At 55.8% G+C, this 19,169-nt stretch overlaps 1 protein-coding gene across 7 annotated transcripts in view; it reads right to left on the minus strand.

The window, feature by feature from the left end:
* Positions 1-19,169, minus strand: part of SEMA4D (semaphorin 4D) — a 124,061-nt gene that overhangs the window by 71,424 nt on the left and 33,468 nt on the right. For 5 of the 7 annotated variants that reach the window (XM_079108722.1, XM_079108723.1, XM_079108724.1 and 2 more), the window contains exon 2: positions 13,437-13,512. The gene's annotated coding sequence lies outside the window, so the exon portion shown is untranslated. Of the gene's footprint in view, positions 1-884; positions 1,174-7,135; positions 7,157-13,436; positions 13,513-19,169 lie in introns of those variants that run through there. The other 2 variants (XM_079108719.1, XM_079108718.1) reach the window with 2 other exon arrangements.

Consider the following 19,169-nt stretch of genomic DNA (forward strand, 5'->3'; position numbering starts at 1 on the left):
ATTTTGGAAGGATTACAGCACCCCATTCACAGCCCCCATTCCTATGTAAATTCTAGTCTGGGGACAGTCCCTCAGCAGTTCCCAGCTCCTGCCTCTGGGCTCCAAGGTTTCTGCCCAGGGGGTTCCTAGGCAGGCACTGCAGTTTCTGGTTTGTCTCTGTCCCCTGTCCCTGTCCCCCGCCCTCCAGGACAGCACCTTTCCTAGGTCTGTGACTTTCGCACACCTGGGCTACCCAGGACCCGGTGTGCAGCATGCAGAACCCAGCGGCCAGCCCTGGGGCCACCCCAGGTCTGCATGTCACAGAAGATCCTCAGCAGCAGCCACTTGGCTCTGTGCATAAGCCCTGCAGGTTCCACCACGCCTGCCCGCTTATCAGTCCCTGGATGGCCAGGTCTGAGCAAGCCCTGCCAGGATCATACCCGCAGGCGGCCGGCCATGCACCCACGGCCACCACCCCTTCCCTGCACAGCTCGTGCCAAAGTGAAAGACTCAAGGAATGAACAGGAAGGACAAGAGGCAGCCAGCCATGCTGTGTCCACATGGATGGTCACGTGTCCCGGTGGACGCTGACCTGTCCCGGGGAACAGAACCAGGCAAGCCCCTGGAGTGGCACCTGCCTCAGCCTCTGGGATGCTCAAGGCCAGCTGTGCGAGGAGGGGCTGCTCAGAGGGGGTCCAGCTCCCCTGCGGCCCTCCAAGCGCAGCCCCAGGCAGGTCCCAGGACACTCCTGTCTCCAGGCAGGTCGGCCACAGGGTCACCTGGCTCCGACTACCTTGGGGCCAGAAGGCTCATGATCAGCTCACTGTCACTCAGCCCTGGTGCTCGGTCACAAGGTCAGCTGCACAAACAAGAAGGAAGAGCGGAGCCCCCACCGCTGGGCTTACCTTTCCTGGGGTGGCTCCCTGACCCCGCACTAGCCAGCATGTCCCTGGCAACGGGAGGACGGGCGCTCAGGACAACGGCTGGTCCGGCTGCTCTATCCTCACGTGGGGCCTCTGCCTGCCTGGGACGTCTGTCCTTACTCAGGGGTTTCAAGGGCTCTGTTATCGTTTGGGGTGCAGGCTGGGATGGGGTGAGGGGGACGTGCCGTGGACAGCTGGGCTCACTCAGGCCACAACAAGGCGCCCTTCAGCAGCCGAGACAAGGCCCGTGGTGAGCGTTCTCTGCAGGTCGTGGAACAAGCCCGTCTCCATTCTCTGCCCTGTAAATAGCAGGGCTGTTTGCGATGTGGGCCCAATTGTCTCCGGCGCATGGGGCAGGGCCTGGCCCCAGGGCTGAGGAAGGAGGAGAAAGGCAGACACGGCGGCTGGGGAAAGGGGTCAGGCTAGGGAAAGGGCTGCTCAGTCCAGCATCCAGGCTGTGCAGGCCACTGACCGCCAGGCAGAGGTCCTGCCAAGAACCGGCCCTGCCCATCCCGAGGACCACCCAGGCCTGGCTGGGGCACCGCGGGGACCCTGGGGCGACCACAGGCGAGTCACCCCCTCCCAGCTCTCTGCACTCAGCCAGGAGTACGAGGGCTGGAGGAGGCATCCCAGAGGGGGCAGGTGTGGCCAGTCCCTCAGCGCCCCAGCACCAGGGCCAGCCCTGGATACAGGGATGACCCCGCACCTTGGTCAAGCAGGGGTTGAGGTCAGATTCAGGTAATGTGCACCGAATGCTGGACATGTGGGCAGAGTGACCACTGCAATGGGACACAAGGCTGGCCTCTCTGCTGCAGCTGTGGGCCTTGTTGCTCTGCCTGCCGGCAGGCTGCCCATATGTGGGGGACACCAGTGGGCATCACGGCATGGTGAGAAGAGGTGGGCGGGGCTGGAGGGCTCCAGCTGCCCTGCACTGCCGGGGATCCCGTGGGGCAGCTCGGGGTCCCCAGTCTGCCAGGGAGCACTGCCTGGGAATGCTGCCCAGCCGCCCTCACGGCCCACAGCCCCTCTCAGACAATGGGACAAGCACAAGCTGGGCAGAGGGCAGCGTGAAGCTCCGACACAGCAGTTCGGCCTCCAGGCTCGGGCCTCTGCACCCACCCAGCCCTGCTCCTTCCCCAACCGGCTACAGCAATGGCAGCCCCTCTGCTGCGGGGGGCCACGCCTGGCCTCAAGGGGAGGGCACAGGCCAGGGACACAGCCAGTGCCCATGCGTGCTGCCCGCCATCAAGGGGTGCAGGGTCTGGTGCCTGCTCTGGTCCAGCAGTCACCCTATGGAGGTCTGGCTGATGTGTCCAGCTGCTGAAGGAAGCCTGGACAGGTACAAGTGACAGTCACATAAAAGTCTTTAAGCCTCGGCGGTGACCAAGACAAAGTCCAGACAGCTAGGACAGAAACCAGCTTGGGTTTAAGAGTGCTTCAATTGAGCAACGGTGTTTCATGGGACGGGAGCGTCCAACCTGCCACAACAAACTGCACACAGATGGCTGCCCGGCACACAGCTACCTCCTTCTCGCTGGAGGCCTTTAAAAAGCACCGGGGCGAAAGCCGCCAGGCCAACCGGTGTCAGATGCAGCAACAATCGAGAGGAACAGGAAAATGGACGCAGCTCCGCAGAGAAGGGCCCATCTGCGACGCTCCGGGGACCATCCTTCCCTCTTGTGAGCCGTTAGTGAAATGCAACCAAGTTTTAAGTGTGGGGACAAGACAGGCGGGGAAGGCCTGCAGGGCTCCACTGGCCCACTCTGTGCTTGTCAAGCTTGATGATATTCACCACAGGAGTCAGGGCCTGGGACTCCGGCTAATGGCAGGGCTGGGATCAGGAAACCGGATAAAAAATTAATCCATCGCACCACAAGCTGAGAGCTGCGCCCGTCAGACACACGTTACCCAAGCGTTTGCTTCGTCATTCACCAAAGATGGTTTCTAGCTTTAAAGAGATTCGAGGCATACGCCCAAGTGTTCTTGCACTCTCTGACCAGAAGTGAATGTAATTTATGTACCTTAAGAACTTCTGTGAACTCCATGATATGCCACACGTTTACAGATGTGTAATCTGGTTTAAAGAACAAGATTTCCGGGCTGGGGATATAGCTCAGTTGGTAAAGTGCTTGCCTTGCAAGCACAAGGCCCTGGGTTCAATCCCCAGCATCCCCCACCCCTACACACACACACACACACACACACACACACAAACAAGATTTCCTCGAATCCTCTTTCATGTTAATCTGAGGGCAGACGCTAGAGAAGACTCTACCTTGTAAATTACCCAGCAGGATAATTTGCTCTGATGGCAGTTTTCTTAAAGCAACTGTAATATTACAAGAAACTCCATACCTAGGACAGAACACTTGGGTGATTAGAGATTTCACATGAAAAATATGAAGGTTTTTAATTAGCCACGGAGAAGCTAATGGTTTCAAACACCAGTCCACACCACCTGCATAAATAATACGATGCAAAATTAGATTCCATTGTCTAAACGTGGTTCTAGAGAACCTGGCCAACCTGGACCCCAGAATGTAGCCACAGGTCAATCTGATTTATGCTAAAAAGAGCAACTTTTCTTTGAGTATTGAGGAGTTGAACCCAGGGCCTGGAGTGTGTGAGCACTTACCACTGAGCTGCATCCCTGGCCCACAAGTGTCCATTTTTAAAAGCCCATTTACAAGTAGTACATGCTGTTTTTACAAAAAACTATCAGTGATGCCTTCACTGCACTGCACAGATTGGGCGAAGGAAACCTGGCTGACCCATGGTCGGGCTCATCCGTTTCCATTTTGAGCGTTAATCCACCCCAGTTAGCCCAATTCTGGGTGGGTGGGCGCACGGCCCCTTGTCTCTCTCAGTAGAGCTGTGTGGTGGACGTCCGAAAGGGCCAGGCCACAATGCCCAGGCTGCCCCAGCCCATGAGAAGGAGCCGGGGGTCAGGGGGCAGACGCCGAGCAGCTCCTCAAGACTCTGGGGCCCCCAGCTGCTCTCTCATCATTTCAGCACCAACACTGATGCGTCTGCTCTGCTTCCAGCTTGGCTGCCTGGGCCCTGGCCTCCGAGGGAAGGAGAGGCCAGCACTGTGGACAAGGTACTGGAGGCTGAGGGACGATCCTGTGCAGGATGAAACCTCTGGGGTCACACTGACAGCCCCCCCACAGCCATCCTCCCGCAACTATGTCTAAACAGCTCCTTCCCAGCTCCCCAGGAGGCCCTGTTCTTAACACCCGACTCCTACACAATGTACAGGTGGGTGGACCAACACCCAGCTAGCTGCAGGCTCAGCAAGTGGTGTCATGAGGGTCCTGGGGGCTCTCGAGGCCCCCAGCCCAGCCCCGCTGGCCCTCCTGCCTGATAAGGAAGGAGGTAGCTGCTTGGTCTCTCCAAGCTGGCAGGCAGTCTCCAAGAGTTCTCTGTTCAGTGCGGAAGGCTCTGCAAGGGTGGCGTGCGTGGACCACGCTGCTTATGTCACAGGAGCACGTGAAGAATTATGAGAAAGTCAGGTGGTGGCAAGATCTCAGAGGAGTGTGATGCTCAGCAGCAGGGAGGAGAGGAAGGGTGGGGCTGATGTGACCAGGGTACAGAGACAAACCACAGCCCAGCCGGAGCGGCCCTTCACCGGCTGCTCACAGTGAGCTCGGAAAAGACAGCACTGCTGTGCTCGCAGGCTGCACGAGCTGGCCGAGTCGGTCCCACACTGTGAGCGGTCCCAGTACGTGCATGGGAGGGAAAGGGAGCAAGCCACCAGGTATGCAGCCCTGGGGCAAGGGTCTCGCCAGAGGGAGCCCACAGGGCCCGGCCCTTCTCCCTTCCTTCTTCACCCTTTCCCAGAGGGAAAACACAAGACCCCCGGCCAATGCCAGTGTCGCTCAGGCCCTGGGCAGGCATGGCAGTCTCAACCGCAGCTCTGGACCACCGCCTGGGCCAGCCGTGGAGGGGCCCCTCAGCTCACAGACTGACAGGTCAGGGCCCCTCCGGGCTGAGCCACATCTGATGTCCTCCATGCTCCTCTGCACAGCCTCTGCGGGCTCCAGGACTCGTGTCCCAGGAGGAGGCCGGGCCCTCTTCCCAGGACGTGCCTCTCAGCCCACACAGCCTGCCCCTCAAGCCCCACAGGGATCGCCACAGTGCTTCACAGTGAGAATTCCTGAGCCAGGTCAGGAGCAGGACTGCCCACCCAGGACAGAGCCCAGGACGTGGGGGTCCTGAGAGGACGGTGCCTGCATTCCACAGGCCATGTGGCAACCGAAGCGAAAGACCTCAATGGGAACATCCTGGGGCCGGGGCCCACTTCCCCTCCACCTTCCTGGGGGCCCGGCCACGCCGTCCACCTTCCCAGCTGGCCTGGGCACCAGTCTACCTTCTCGCTAACCTCAAAGCAGCTGTCTCACTATCCAGTTGTTCCTGTGGAGCTGCCAGGTTCTGAGAGGACGGGTCCTCCCTGCAAAGTGCAGCCTGAACCCCACCCGCCCGTAACTGCCGCCAGTGAAGCAGGCTGGGCTGGCAGTCGCTGCTGGGGGAGACCCTGCCCAGGGCCGCCAAGTGGCCGGATGGGCCTGGCTCTGCAGCGCCTCAGCCAAGGCCCCACCCCACTTGGAGGTGCTGAGCCAGTTGTTAGTCCCGACTGGGATCAGGCACCTGAAACTCTCCACACCTCCACCTGCAGCACGGGCAGGGCCAGGGTCACAGGCAGGCAAGGGCAGGCCCTGACCTCACTGTGCTCCCAGCATGGGTGGGGCCTGCCCGCCCAGCACGGGCAACACAGAAAGTTTTTGGAAACCAGGGGTACCAGCTGACAGAGGGGCCCCAGCCGTGCCCAGATGTCCTGCTGGGAGGGAGACTGGAGCCACGTAGCCAAACGTCAGGCACCGGCCTCCAACTCGGTGGCGTGTCCACCCACCATCTGGACATACACCACACTCATACCCCTGCCCACCCCACACACGTGCCCACCCGCCTCATGGGGTCAGACCACCACACCCAGGAAACCCGAGCCACGGGCAGGTCTCCAACACGAGTCTTATCTTTTCACCGCCTCGCGTGACAGGTTGGCTTTCCACGTAGTGCTGGACACTGCTGTTTCTCTTGTGATGATCTTACAGAAGTGACCCCGACGCAGGCGTGATTCTGCACCCTGGAGGGGTCTCTGTTCCCCCTCTCCACCTGGTCCATTCCTGGCCTCCTTGTCCTCCTCCATGGCTGTCCCTCATCCTCCTCTGCCCAGGAACTGTGGGAGGCAGGTGACATCCTCCAGGCACGCACAACCTCGCCTCTGATCACCGTGGTGACATTTATCTCATCGTGCACAAAACACAGCAAGGGGGTCCCTTAGCCTGCAGCAGCAGGTGCTGGAAAACTGCTACTGACGTGGCTTGGGCACACAAAAAGGCAATCGGGCCAGCGGCAAAGGGTAGAGGCTCCGGGACAGAGTCCAGCTCACAGGAGAGGGTAAAAACCCCAGGGCCGAAGTTCAACTCACAGACCAAGGGATGGGAAACGAACTCACCAGGGCCAGCTCTCTGGAGGGAAATAAGATTGGACTCCCTTCCTTCATATACTGTTTTTGGGGGCCGGGGGGTGCTAAAGAATGAATGAAGGACCTCAGCCTGCTAGACCGGTGCTCCACCTGTGAGCCACATCCCCGGCCCTCCATCTGAATTCATTTTATGCAAAACATAAACATTTTTTTTTTTGTGGTGCTGGGGATTTGAACCCAGGGCCTTGTGCTTGTGAGCCAAGCACTCTACCCACTGAGCTATCTCCCCAGGCCCATACACATTTTAATCCACATTATGCAAAACAATTCTACACGCACTGAAAGAGTTTCATTCAAACATCCAGAATGATAAAACTCTTGCCAGAAAAATCCAGGGGCAGCCGTGTGATCTTAACAAACACTGGGACCTACCAGCCTTAAGAGCATAAAAAGATACTTTGGGCAGTGAAATGAGCTCACCTGGATGGAAACGGATGCATTAATAAAAGTGACCAGCAAAGAGCACAAGGGGGCAAGACGGTTTCAAAGCAGAAGCAAGGCAGAGGCTGGTGCTCGTCTCACACACACACACACACACACACACACACACACACACACAGAGAGCCCTGCAGAGGAGGAGAGAGCCATGACGGTTCTGAGAGGAACCGGCTCAAAGAACACAAGAGGAAGGAGAGTCACAGAAAGCCCCGGACAGCTGCAGGACACTGAGCACAGACAGCACACTCACCAGGACTCAGGGAGACCGATGACTATAAGGAAGCTGTCCCTCTGCCCTCCTGACAGATGAATCGAAAATCACCTAACGCCACCGCTGAGAGAGGATCCTGGGAACAGGCGCCTCCACGCAAGACCAACCGTCTTGCTTCAGAAACCCATCTGGCGACATCTATCAGAGAGCCGCACACCCGGTGACCCAGCAGAGCCACACCCTGACATCCCAGTCCCTGAATGACAGCTCTGACACTGTGGCCGGGTATTTAGGGAAGTGCTGTTTAGACGGACTACATTGTTTTCCGGTGGCAGCTCTAACCAAGGACCACTAACTGGTTGGCTTAAAAACAACAGACGTGTATTCTCTGCAGCTCTGGAGGCCAGAAGTCAGTTTCGCTGGACCAAAGTCAAGGGGCTGGCTGGAGAATCCTGTCCCAGCCTCTTCTGGCCTCTATTGGCTTCAGGTGTTCCTTGGCTGGCCGGGGTTCTCCAGAGAAACAGAACCAGGGGGCTAACTTAGAGACAGAGATGTATTATGGGAACCCATTCACATGACTGCAGGGACCAACAAGTCTCCCCCAGACCTGCTGTTCTCGAGCTGGAGGGTTCAGGATGGTGAGCAGGGGCGTCTGCTCTGACTCCCTTCTTCCCGTTCTGTTCAGGCCTTGGGTGGAGGAGTGAGGCCCGATCACACGGGGAAGGTGCTCTGCTTCCTCAGTCCACCGAGTCACACGCTGACCTCATCCAGAAACACCCTCCCAGACACACCCAGAGCAATGTCTGACCACGCATCTGGGCCCCCCCAAGGCAAGGTGACTTTACATAAAATTCACCCTCACGAATGTTATTCCAGTCTCCCTATTTCTTCAGCGTCTTCCGCCCTCTGCTTCCCTCTTACAGGGGCACTAGCGACTGCACGTAGGGCCCGTCAGGTAATTCAGAACGATCTCCCCACCTCAAGACCTTGACGTAACCTCTGCAAAGACCCTGCTTAGAAGAGGCCACATGCACAGGTTCCTGGGATTAGAGCCTCGGGTATTTTGGGGTCACTACTCAGTCAACTACAAGGGATAAAAATGAAAACAAAAACCTGAGTCTGAGTGTCTCCGAGGGGGGCCAGCCCAAGGCTGGGTCCCTGCCTCGCCCCTGCAGGCCGGCAGCCACTCTGAACCCAGGCCCCAGTCCCTCTCCACCCCTGTACACCTGCATCGCTGTCCCTGACGGAGGCCCTCTGGGGGCCAGTCCACCCTCGCGCCAGCCACGGGCTGGCATGGGTGCAGGAGCAGGTTCGAGCCTGTCTCCACCTGACAGACGGGTGAGGAAGGACATGCCCAGTGGGACCGTGCTCAGGTCACGGAGAACTCGCTAGGACCCAGCCCTGGGGCCAGTCCTAGGGCGCATCCCCCACCCCCTCCCCTGAATAAGCAGCTCAAACTTCAGTGTCCTGGCATCACGGAGCCTGAAGCTCAGACCCCTTCGCCAGAGCCAGGCAGAGGCCTGAGCAGAAGGGCCACCTCTCCAGCTGCTCAGGTCGCAACCCTAGGGCAGTCCAACCCCCAGAACCCACTCCAGGTGACCCAACCTGCTGCAAGTCCTCGGACCCCCCTCCAAACACACGCCAGCGGCCATCTGCACTGCCAGCTGCAGCACCCCACCTCCCCACAGCATCCCACAGGGTGCTGGCACCTCCCCAGCACCTGTGCCCCTCCCCACCTCCGCGTCAGCATCCCTGAGCAGCAGATTCCCTGCCCAGGCATCTTCTCCCGCCCACATCCTCCCTGAGCCTGTCTGGGCCTAGAGACCCCCACAAGATCCCCTGAACTCGCGGCCCACCCCCGCCTGCCTTGGGGCCTTTGTGCCTGCTACTTCCTGTTTGAGGAACACTCCTCCCCCACCCAGACATCGGCTGATGGCCCTTCTCAGCAAGGCTCCCGGGTTGCCCTTCCACTCACGTGGGACCTAGTGACCCTGCTGGGGTTGGTCTTCACCAACGGTTTGGTGAGGCTCCACTGGCCCAGCACGGTGGGCCACGGAGGCCCCGTCCCTCCCTGGGTGATGGGTGCTGTGGGTAGAAACGGGTGGGCGGGACCAGCCCACGGAACGGGTGGCCCTGGGGGCTGCAGAGCTGCGGGCGGAGACCCACCAGCCCAGCACACATGGGGGGGCGTGCAGAGAGCTGCTCCATGAAAGGCTCGCTTCATGGGCTCCACTCGTGTGCATGACAGCACCGCTGCATGTCCACCCTCCGTGAAGAAGAACGGGGCCTTTGTGGGATATTAATAGCCCAGCCAGATGTGGAACGCCCGAGGGTCTTTCCCCGGGCAGGGCTCCGCGGGTGCCCACAGCTGCACAGGCAGCGGCCCCTCCATCCGCACCCCAAAGGCCGTCAGAGCAAGTTCCTGTGGCAGGGTGGGGGGCTGCCTGGTGACCCTCCGCCCCCGGGGCACAAGATGGGGTGCATCACCATCATGACACACAGGCTGAGCAGCCAACCGAGGCGCTCAGGGCACGGCAGAGTGGAAGATCAGCTACACACAAACGCACGGCACACCTCCTGCTGACAGAAAGCAAGGGGGACAGAGGACTGGGCAAGGAGGGGCCATGAGAGCCGGGCGGGGCTGGATGCCCAGCAGGGGAACTGCCAGGGGAGGGAGAAACCCTTTCCTCTGTAAGACCCAGCAGGCTGCCAGGTAAGGGCTGCAGGAATGCACATAAGGCAGATTTCAAGGCACCCTCAAGGCCAGCCAGGAAGGGAGGGGACTCAACACAGGACGCCCAGCTCTCTAGATCCACACGGTCCCACACGCCAGGAGAGCACTGCGTCCCATGCAGATGTGCCTAGAGGTTGTGCTATTACACAGGAGCAGGTGAATTCATGACAGTAATGCAGCTCACCAACCTGACACACAGGCCAGATGCAGTCCTTCCACCTGTAGTTAACACACGTGTGAAGAAGACACCTCGGTCCTTTCTGCATGCCAAGTCTTCACAGCGTGCTGTGCATTTGACACTGAGGCGCCTCTCAGCTCTGACCAGCCCCGCTGGCTGCACCCCATGCCAGGTGTGAGTCCAGTGCAGGACCGGGTGGTGCATATCTGAAGTGTGGAGAAGCAGCATGGGCCACACACGTAGGTGCTGTGGTGAGGAACAGGCTCGGGCCTATGTGGGGGTGAGGGCATGGAACCTTCTGGTCACTGGAATTGGACCCTCATCTTGTGGCCCTGGGCAGAGTCCTGAGTCAAGGCTGGCCGCATCTGTGCTCCGGCTGCGTGGTGCCAACTCTCCACGCCGCCTGTCAGGTGAGAGCCACAGCGCACACTGTCTCACCAGCGTCCTGACACCTGCTGACCCGATCACACCGAGCGACTGAAAGACGATCGTGCAGCTGATACCACGCAGACCACACCAAGGTCGAGGTGGCTTATGTGGCTTCTCCACGTTAGTGAGCCCAGGAGCCTTTAGAGCAGCACCCGCAGGACCCGGGACGCCCCGGGGGAGGGTCCTGGGCATCCTTCAGGTGACAGCCTCCCGGGATCAGTCAAGGACCAGAGAGGAGGCCCTCCCAGGCCTTCTGGAACATGCAGAAGTAATTACCTCCCACCTCGGCGTCACTTAATTAAACTGACAAGTGTCCTACCCTCAGTTCTGAGCCTCCTAGACACCTGCTAAAAATAAAGCACCTCCTTACAAGGCGGCCCCAGCCCACTGCAGGTGACACAGCCCCGGGGGCTGGGGCTCACTCACCCTGGGGCAGCGCAGGGGCACCACACGGTGTGCTTGCTGAGGTTACAGCACTGTTCTCACCGGGGTCAGGAAAGGGAAGGAGGAACCTGAATGTCTGGCAGCATCGGAACGACAACGCTCAAAGCGATTCCCTCCCTGCACTCGGCTTCTGATGAGCCGGGGTCCAAGAAAAGCCATGGCAGGCCTGACACAGCCTTTACCCGCCGCTCTCCACCGCCCAAGCGGGTGTCCCAGGGAGGTAGGCACTCCACCCTGGGGCCTCAAGGCCCTGAGCCCATCCTGCCAGGTGTCTGTGTCCCCAGCACAGCCCAGCAGGCTGCAGGAACACCCCCAGAACCCCCAGCACCCCAAGGCCTCCCAGAACTCCGGGGTCACTGCCGTCCCTGTGTGGACACACCAGCTCCCTGCAGAGGCCACCCTTCCATTCTTGGCTGAATTTCCAGACGGTCCCAAGGGAGTCATGGGAAGGACAATGCCTGCTTTGTCCCCAAGCCAAGGACTCACAAAATGCAAAGCCGTCTGTACGGACCACTTCACACTGGAAACAGATCCCTGAAAAGAGTTATTTTTGCTTCCGCTTCACTGCAAGTTCTAGAATATATGTCTTAATCTTCTCAAGTATTTCCTTTTAAAATGGCCTTTTACATGCAGACCACAGTCATCCAGCCTTATCTGCAGGGGGCCTAGTCCAAGACTCCCAGTTGATACCTGCCGTATGAACCCCACATCCTCTGTGCTTTTTCCTGTAGTACATAACTGTAACTCTATAAACCGGGCACAGTAAGACACCAACAACAATAATCAGTAATAAAATTGAACAATCACATCACCACCCTGTAACAGAAGTTGTGTGAACGTGGTCTCTCTCTTCTCTCTCGCAAAATACCTCACTGCTCTGTACATCCCGCTGGCTGACCACAGGTAACTGAAACTGCAAAGTGAGATCACAGATAAGCGGGGACTGCTGTGTTTATGATGTGAAAGGCAAAGCCAGGGGCGTCTCTAGGCACAGAGAAGGATCCGGAGTGCTGAGCCGCCCGCAGGCGGGAGCTGCAGGGCAGGGGCCATGCCAACGGTCAGCATCACAACCAGGCTTTCTGGACAGGACACAGGACTTGAGTATCCTGCACGTCACAACCAAGTCACATCTGGAAACTCCTTCTAACACAGACACGCCTGCCGGAACCTTTCCTCCGGCCTCCGGGAGCAGCTACGGATGGCTGAGGTTTGAACGGCTGGTCTCCCTATAGCTATTTCCACAACCAAGGATGTGGGGCGCCGGCCCCACCCCAGTCGAGCAGAGAGGCTCCCTGGCCCTGGAGCCCTCATCTCTTCTGCTCCATCCCAGCAAGAGGACAAGCCAGAAACAGGACGACCACCCGGGTGGCCCCAAGCGGGAAGCGATGCATTTCTGGGGCCACCACAGATGCCCACTGACAGCTTCAACTCCAGTTTCAGTGAAAGGTCACCAAGGTGACTACAGGCGGGAGGCTGAGAATAGAGCCTGGGGCTCCTCGGAGGCTGAGGCCCTCCTGGTGAGGACGCGGGTCCCTTGTACTGCAGCTACCATTCTGCTGTCACGGGGAGCTGTGATCCTGCATGGGGACATGCCCCAGTGGCTCCAGATGCCCTCAGGGCTGCGAGGACAGAGGGATGGCCCTCACACACTCCCCAGCAGGCCCAGACGACACCGACCCCTCCCAGTTCACAGGTGAACAAACTGAAGCACCAGAGGTGAAGGATTGGGTCCAGGTCATGCAGCACCTGCAGGTGGGCAAACCACATCACATCGGGGGTGGCTGAAAGGGCCAGAGAGGGCCCCAAAAGTGGCTGAGCACCTCGCTTCCTCACACCAAGCCTCGGTGTCCTGTCTGTGCCTGGAAGGCTGGCCGCCTGCCACACGACTGTGTGCCACAGGGCCCTTGCACACTAGCACTATGCACCTCACGCACAGAGACTCCTGCTCTGTCCTCCACCCTGTGCATGGAGGGACAGGAGTGAGGACAAGAGGCCAACAGCCAGAAGCCTCCCAGGCCCCTCGGCACTCCCCTGACCACAGTGCAGGGCTGCGAGTTGGGGAGACAGAAGAGAAGCAGGGCCACCAGCTCCTGCACATCCCCAGGGCGGGGAGACACGGGAGCTTCGAAGACCCAGGCCGCTCGCCCAAACATGCTGTCCTCAGGGAACCGCAGGAAGGGTCCCAGGCAGGGCGCAGACACGCAAGCTGCCCCTCCCCCAGCCCCTTCCCATCCTGCCCAGGAACGTCAGCGCTAACCCTCGTGCTGGACTCACCACCCGAAAGAGCCTGCCCCATGTCACCTCACTGGTGGCCCCTCCCCGCCCACATCCAGGCAGAGCCACTGAGGTCCTCTGGGGTGCATCCCCAGGCCATGACCCTCCAGGCAGGAATGCCTGAGCTCGCTGGGGCAGACATGCCTTCTTAGCTCTCTAGTCACCAATGGGGCCAGGCACAGACGTAGCTGCTGACAGGACGGGACACCATTCAAGGACAAGACCTCCTGAACAGCCCATTCTAAAGGGGACTGTCACCCACAGGCAAGTCCCTCACTTACCTAATAACCAGTGTCACGGAACATTTCAGCAACCGAGACTCAGCTTCTCCCCAGCACTGCCTGGTACTAGCGAAGCCTGAAACAGAGTCAGAAAAGGGGACATTTTAGCGGGACCACCTTTGAACCAGAATCCTTCGCCATACTGACTCAGACAAACTCCATGCTACAAATGACCCTATGGACTCTGCAAAAGCACTGTCCACTCACCTGGCCAGGTAAGACCAGAGAGGCACTGGAGCCAACAGAGTCAACAGCAGGCACCGAGAAGGAGGTCATCGTCCCCACCTTCCCTGGCTGACCCGTCTCCCCTCCCCTCTGCTGCTAAACAGGAGCCAAAATAGCAAAGATCAGATCATCCCCGAGCTCGGAAGAGTACAGGGAAAGAGCCAGGGTGGTCAAAGGCTCACCCAGAAACGCTGCAATCCAAACCAAGTCACAGTAAAGAAGGACAATGTCGCACACAGCTTCCGAGCCAGGCCTCGGAAGAACCACATCCTGAAACGGCGGCTGTGCTAGCACGTGGTATTTTGACGATTTTTAAGTTTTAAAAGGAATTATCAGAAGAAGACGAAGTGGCAGAGGAGAAAGGCCAAAGAGAGATAAAAAGAAGAAACAAAAAAACATAGCAGCATTTGTGGGTTTTTAAAAATAATCTTAAGGTTGCGGAAGGATGACTTCACCTCACACAGACAGCACACGGGAAGCAACTCACAGAAAACACAAAGCGCTCCTGGGCCCCAAAGCCCCCCACCTAGGGCACAAAACTGCAAATATCAAGTCAGGGGAGCGGGTTGTTCAATGCCATTTACAAAGAAAGAAGGACAAGTTAAAGCAAGATGGGCACGTTCATCTTTCAGACGGGCAGTCACGTGGAGGCTGGTCACTCAGGGCCGGCGATGGTGTGGGGGGCTCGGAGGACCCCGACGTGGGGGAAGGAGGAGACTGAGGCCACCTCGCCCAGCGCTCAGAGTGCTGCTTCCAGCTGTCTGCTGTGATCCCAGTGTCCCACCAGAAGTCACAGGTGGAGACCCAGCTGCCATCGTGGAGTAGAGAACAGAAATTCAAGCCCCCAGTTCACATGTTGAGGGTGCTGGGAAGAGGCATCCTGGAGACAGTCAGGGTCAGGTGAGGTCCCAAGGGTGGGTCCCCACAACGGCATTGGTGGCTTCATAAGAAGAGCGAGAGAGCGCCCAGCTGGCACGCTCACTGCCTTGCCCTGTGGCCCCCTCTGCTGCTGGCTGTCCCTGCCTGATGCCAGCCTCACGGCCTTGGATTTGGTGGGCCCAACGCTGAGTCAGTCTCCACTCTTCACAAATACCCAGTGAATGCAACAGAGAGACCAAGACATATCCCTACTCAGACACAAAGACGGGTAAAAGGACAATCCCAGCGTCACAGTGAGACGTGGACAGGCCCTCCAAGTCCATCAGCAGCTGGCCAGAGAGGGACTGCTTAGGTCTATCCAATGCCTGGATCCTAGGCAATTCCTATGAAGAAGAGCCGCATTCTTGTGTGGGAACAGAACTGCCCGAGGCAGAAGGAAGAGGTGGGGGTGGAGGGCCAGCAGGGTCTCCATGTGCATCTCCACACATGGTCCAGGAGGAGCCAGCACCTGGGGACGGTCAAGGAAGCAGCAACAGGTTTTCACACTGTGGAGTGGCCTGGGAGTCGGAGGGCAGGGTGGTCACTATGTGCACACACTCTGTCGGCGACATTTCCACCCTGCGCACACCGAAGCAGACGCCTGCCCTGGTCCCCGGCTTAGCAGCCCCCTCTTCTGTCTTCATTTCCTCCTCATGGAATATTTTGTTGAGAACATTCTGTAGTGCAGGCTTTCTATTTGTAAATTCTTTTAACTTTTGTTTATCATGGAAGGATTTTATTTCATCTTCAAATCTGAAGGTTAGTTTTGCTGGGTATAGAATTCTTGGTTGGCAACCATGTTCTTTCAGAGCTTGAAATATGTTGGTCCAGGCCCTTCTAGCTTTTAGAGTCTGGGTTGAGAAGTCTGCTGCTATCTCTATTGGTCTCCCCCTATATGTAATCTCATGCTTTTCTCTCGCAGCCTTCAAAATCCTATCTTTATTTTGAATGTTAGGCATTTTCATTATAATGTGTCTTGGTGTGGATCTGTTGTGATTCTGTGCATTTGGTGTTCTGTAAGCCTCTTGTATTTGATTTTCCATTTCATTCTTCAGGTTTAGGAAATTTTCTGATATTATTTTATTGTAACAGGTTGTTCATTCCTTTGGTTTGTATCTCTGTGCCTTCCTCAATCCCAATAATTCTTAAATTTGGTCTTTTCATGATGTCCCATAGTTCTTGGAGATTCTGTTCATGATTTCTTAATATCTTCTCTGTGTGGGCAACTTTATTTTCAAGATTAAATATTTTGTCCTCATTGTCTGAGGTTCTCTTCCAAGAGGTCTAGTCTGTTGGTGATGCTTTCCATTGAGTTTTTAATTTGGTTTATTGTCTCCTTCATTTCAAGGATTTTCGTTTGGTTTTTCTTTGAGAATCTCTATCTCTTTGTTGAAATGATCTCTTGCTTCCTGCAGGTGCTCTTTCAGCTTATTGGTATTATCATTCATTGCCTGCATTTGCACTCTTATCTCTTCCTTTGCTTCACGAATCATCTTAATCATGTATAATCTGAAGTCCTTTTCTGACATTTCTTCTAACATACTGTCATTGGGTTCTATTACTATAGAATCTAGATTTGTTTGGATCATTTTCTTCCCTTGTTTTTTCATGTTGTTCATGTATCTTCCCCTTTAGCATGCAGATCTGGGCTATTGCTTATAGTGCCCCTATAGGTTTCCAAAACCCTTTCTTTAAGGGGAGATCAATATTAGCAGTGCCCAAATCAGACACTATGCAACCCTAGACCAAATAGCCCCTATGGGGACAATAACAAAATTGTAATAATAAACAAAGTGAGTTCAAATATGATAATATTCAGTAAAACAAACAGGTTTGCAATAAGGTCTGCAGTTTCTAATGGAGGACAAAGAGGATGCAGAGGGATGTAGAATGTGGCTGTTAATGGGATAAGAAAAGAATATACAGAAGTTCTAGAAAATAGAAAGGGTGAGAGTGTAATCAAAAGAAATCGAATGTTAGCATGCAAAAAAGGGAGAAAGAGACTCTGAGGGAACAGGTAAACAAAAGGAAAAGAGAGCAAGAAAAGTAAAGAAATAAAAACTTAAATTTTTTTAAAAAGGAGAAAAAAGAAAATCTATAGTATAACAGTCATATAGTAATGAAACCTCCCAGTGTTCAGTAGCCTGATGCATGAGAGGTACCTGACAATGAGCTTCAAGCCTCTAGCAGGCGTCTCAGGATGGGATTTGCTCCACCCAAAGATCGGAGCTACGGCTTCCAGGATTATCCAAGATGGCTGCTCTGGCTTCGAAATGTGTTGGTAAAGGGGAGCTGCAGCTCAGGGGTGGACGTGGTCAGCTGGAGATCCTGGAGACGGGATGCGGTTGGTCCGGCAGGGGTCCTGGAGGTCGGGTGTGTTTGGTGTGGTTGTGGGATCCTGGAGGCCGGTTGCAATCAGTCGGTCTGGGGTCCTGGTGATAGGGCGCAGTCAGTCTATGTGAGGGCCCCAGAGGCAGGGAGTGATTGGCCGGGCTGAGGGATCCTGGAGATGGGGCTCAGTCAGTCCGGCCAGTGGTCCTACAGGGCCTGGCTGTTGTCTAAAAATGGCCCCCCTCTTCTGTCTTGAGGCTGCCGATCGGACATGTACGTGCAGAGAAGGCCAGCTCGAGGCTGGTCACACAGCTCCCTTCTGAGCCTCTGAGAGGACTCGCCCACCACACAGGCACCACACACAAACACCTAGACACCCATGCAGACACGCATGTGTACGCGCATCTGCCCGCAAGCCTGGGCACACAGACACACAGACACACCCTGACAAATACAGGCACCATTACACATACACACATGCCACACTCATCCAAACACACACGCATACTGAAGCACACACACCCAGGCCCAGTGCACACTCACATAAAACATGCCAGCATGAACACACGTGCACACACTGTGCTTTGTCCTTCCTACCTCACACACTGACTCTCAGATACAGATTCTGATCAATGGCTGCTTCCTGGGGACCTCCAGAGCCTCTGGTAGGAGGTCATCACAGAGAACTCGCAACAGAACGCAGGACAGGTGAATGAAAAGCCAACCTCTGGGTCAGTGGGATCCCAGGTCCTGCAGAGCGGCAGGGTGAGCCCAGGAACATGCATGTCTTACAGGCTCCCGGGTGAGGCTGCTGTAGGTCTGGGGTCACACTCTGGGAACCACGGTTCCTGAACAGCACGTGGTTGCCAGGGACAACTTAGAGAGACTTAGGGAGTCAGCAACTTAGGGGGCAGAAGAGATGGGTGGTTCCATGAGCGTCACCTTGTGCTCCTGGTGTGCACCAGGCTGCAGCAAAGTGGCTCTCTACCAGGAAACTTCATGCCAAGTGACATAAACGAGACTCAGGAATCAGGGGTGAATGTTTGCTCCCACAGATCGAAGCTAGAGAGAGGGAAAAAAGGAACACAAAAGGGACATCATGAAAACAGAGGGAGACCAACAGAGCAGAGGAAGGGATGGAGAGGGAGGCAGGGAGGGGAGGGGAATGACAGCTACCAAGTTATGCTATGGTCACATTCGAAGGTACCATGATCAAAGCTGTGTTCACGTGTAGTCATAATGCACTAATTAAATGACAATAATAAAATAAACAAAACAATAATAAACGAAAATACTCGCAGGCATGGTGGTGCACGCCTATAATCCCAGAGACTCAGGAGGCTGAGGCAGGAGGATTAAGAACTCAAAGCCAGCCTTAGCAACTTAGCAAGGCCCTAAGCAACTCCTTGACATCCTATCCCTAAACAAAATATATGAATGGGCTGGAAGTATGGCTCAGTGGGTAAGCACCCGTGGGTTCAATCCCTGGTACTGGGGTAAAAAAAGAAAAGAAAAAACCAAAAATTTAGTAACAGAAGGAAGACCAGTAGAATAGAGCAAGGAGGCAGGAGATGGGGCGGACGGGAGGTAAAGGGAAGGTAGAGGGAATGGATGGATGTAATTATGTGATGTACATACAGGAATACAGAACAGTCCCCACTATTATGTATAATTGTGACACCAGGAAGATAATTTTATTTATTTTTTTATTTATTTTTACTGTAAACAAATGGGATACATGTTGCTTCTCTGTTTGTACATGGAGTAAAGGCAAACCATTTGTGTAATCATAAATTTACATAGGGTAATGTTGTTTGATTCATTCTGTTATTTTCCCTCCCCCCCACCCCTCCCACCACTCTTTTCCCTCTACAAAGTCCTTCCTTCCTCCATTCTTGTACCCCTCCATAACCCTAACCCTATCACTAATCCCTCCCACCCCCCATTATGTGTCATCATCTGCTTATGAGAGAGATCATTTGTCCTTTGGTTTTTTGAGATTGGCTTATCTCACTTAGCATGATATTCTCCAATTTCATCCATTTGCCTGCAAATACCATAATTTTATCATTCTTTATGGCTGAGTAATATTCCATTGTGGAAGATAATTTTAAAAAGAAACCGTATGGCGCCTCAAACTTCGAGATGATTTTTGACAGCACAAGAGGCACCTTTATTAAGAAGTCAAGGGGGGGGGCGGGGGGAAGACTAGTTCATTGGATTAGACAAAGGGGGAGGAAGGCAGGGAGGGGGATGGGA

This window comes from Sciurus vulgaris (assembly GCF_902686455.1).
Source record: "Sciurus vulgaris genome assembly, chromosome: 13".
Taxonomy (NCBI): Eukaryota; Metazoa; Chordata; class Mammalia; order Rodentia; family Sciuridae; genus Sciurus; species Sciurus vulgaris.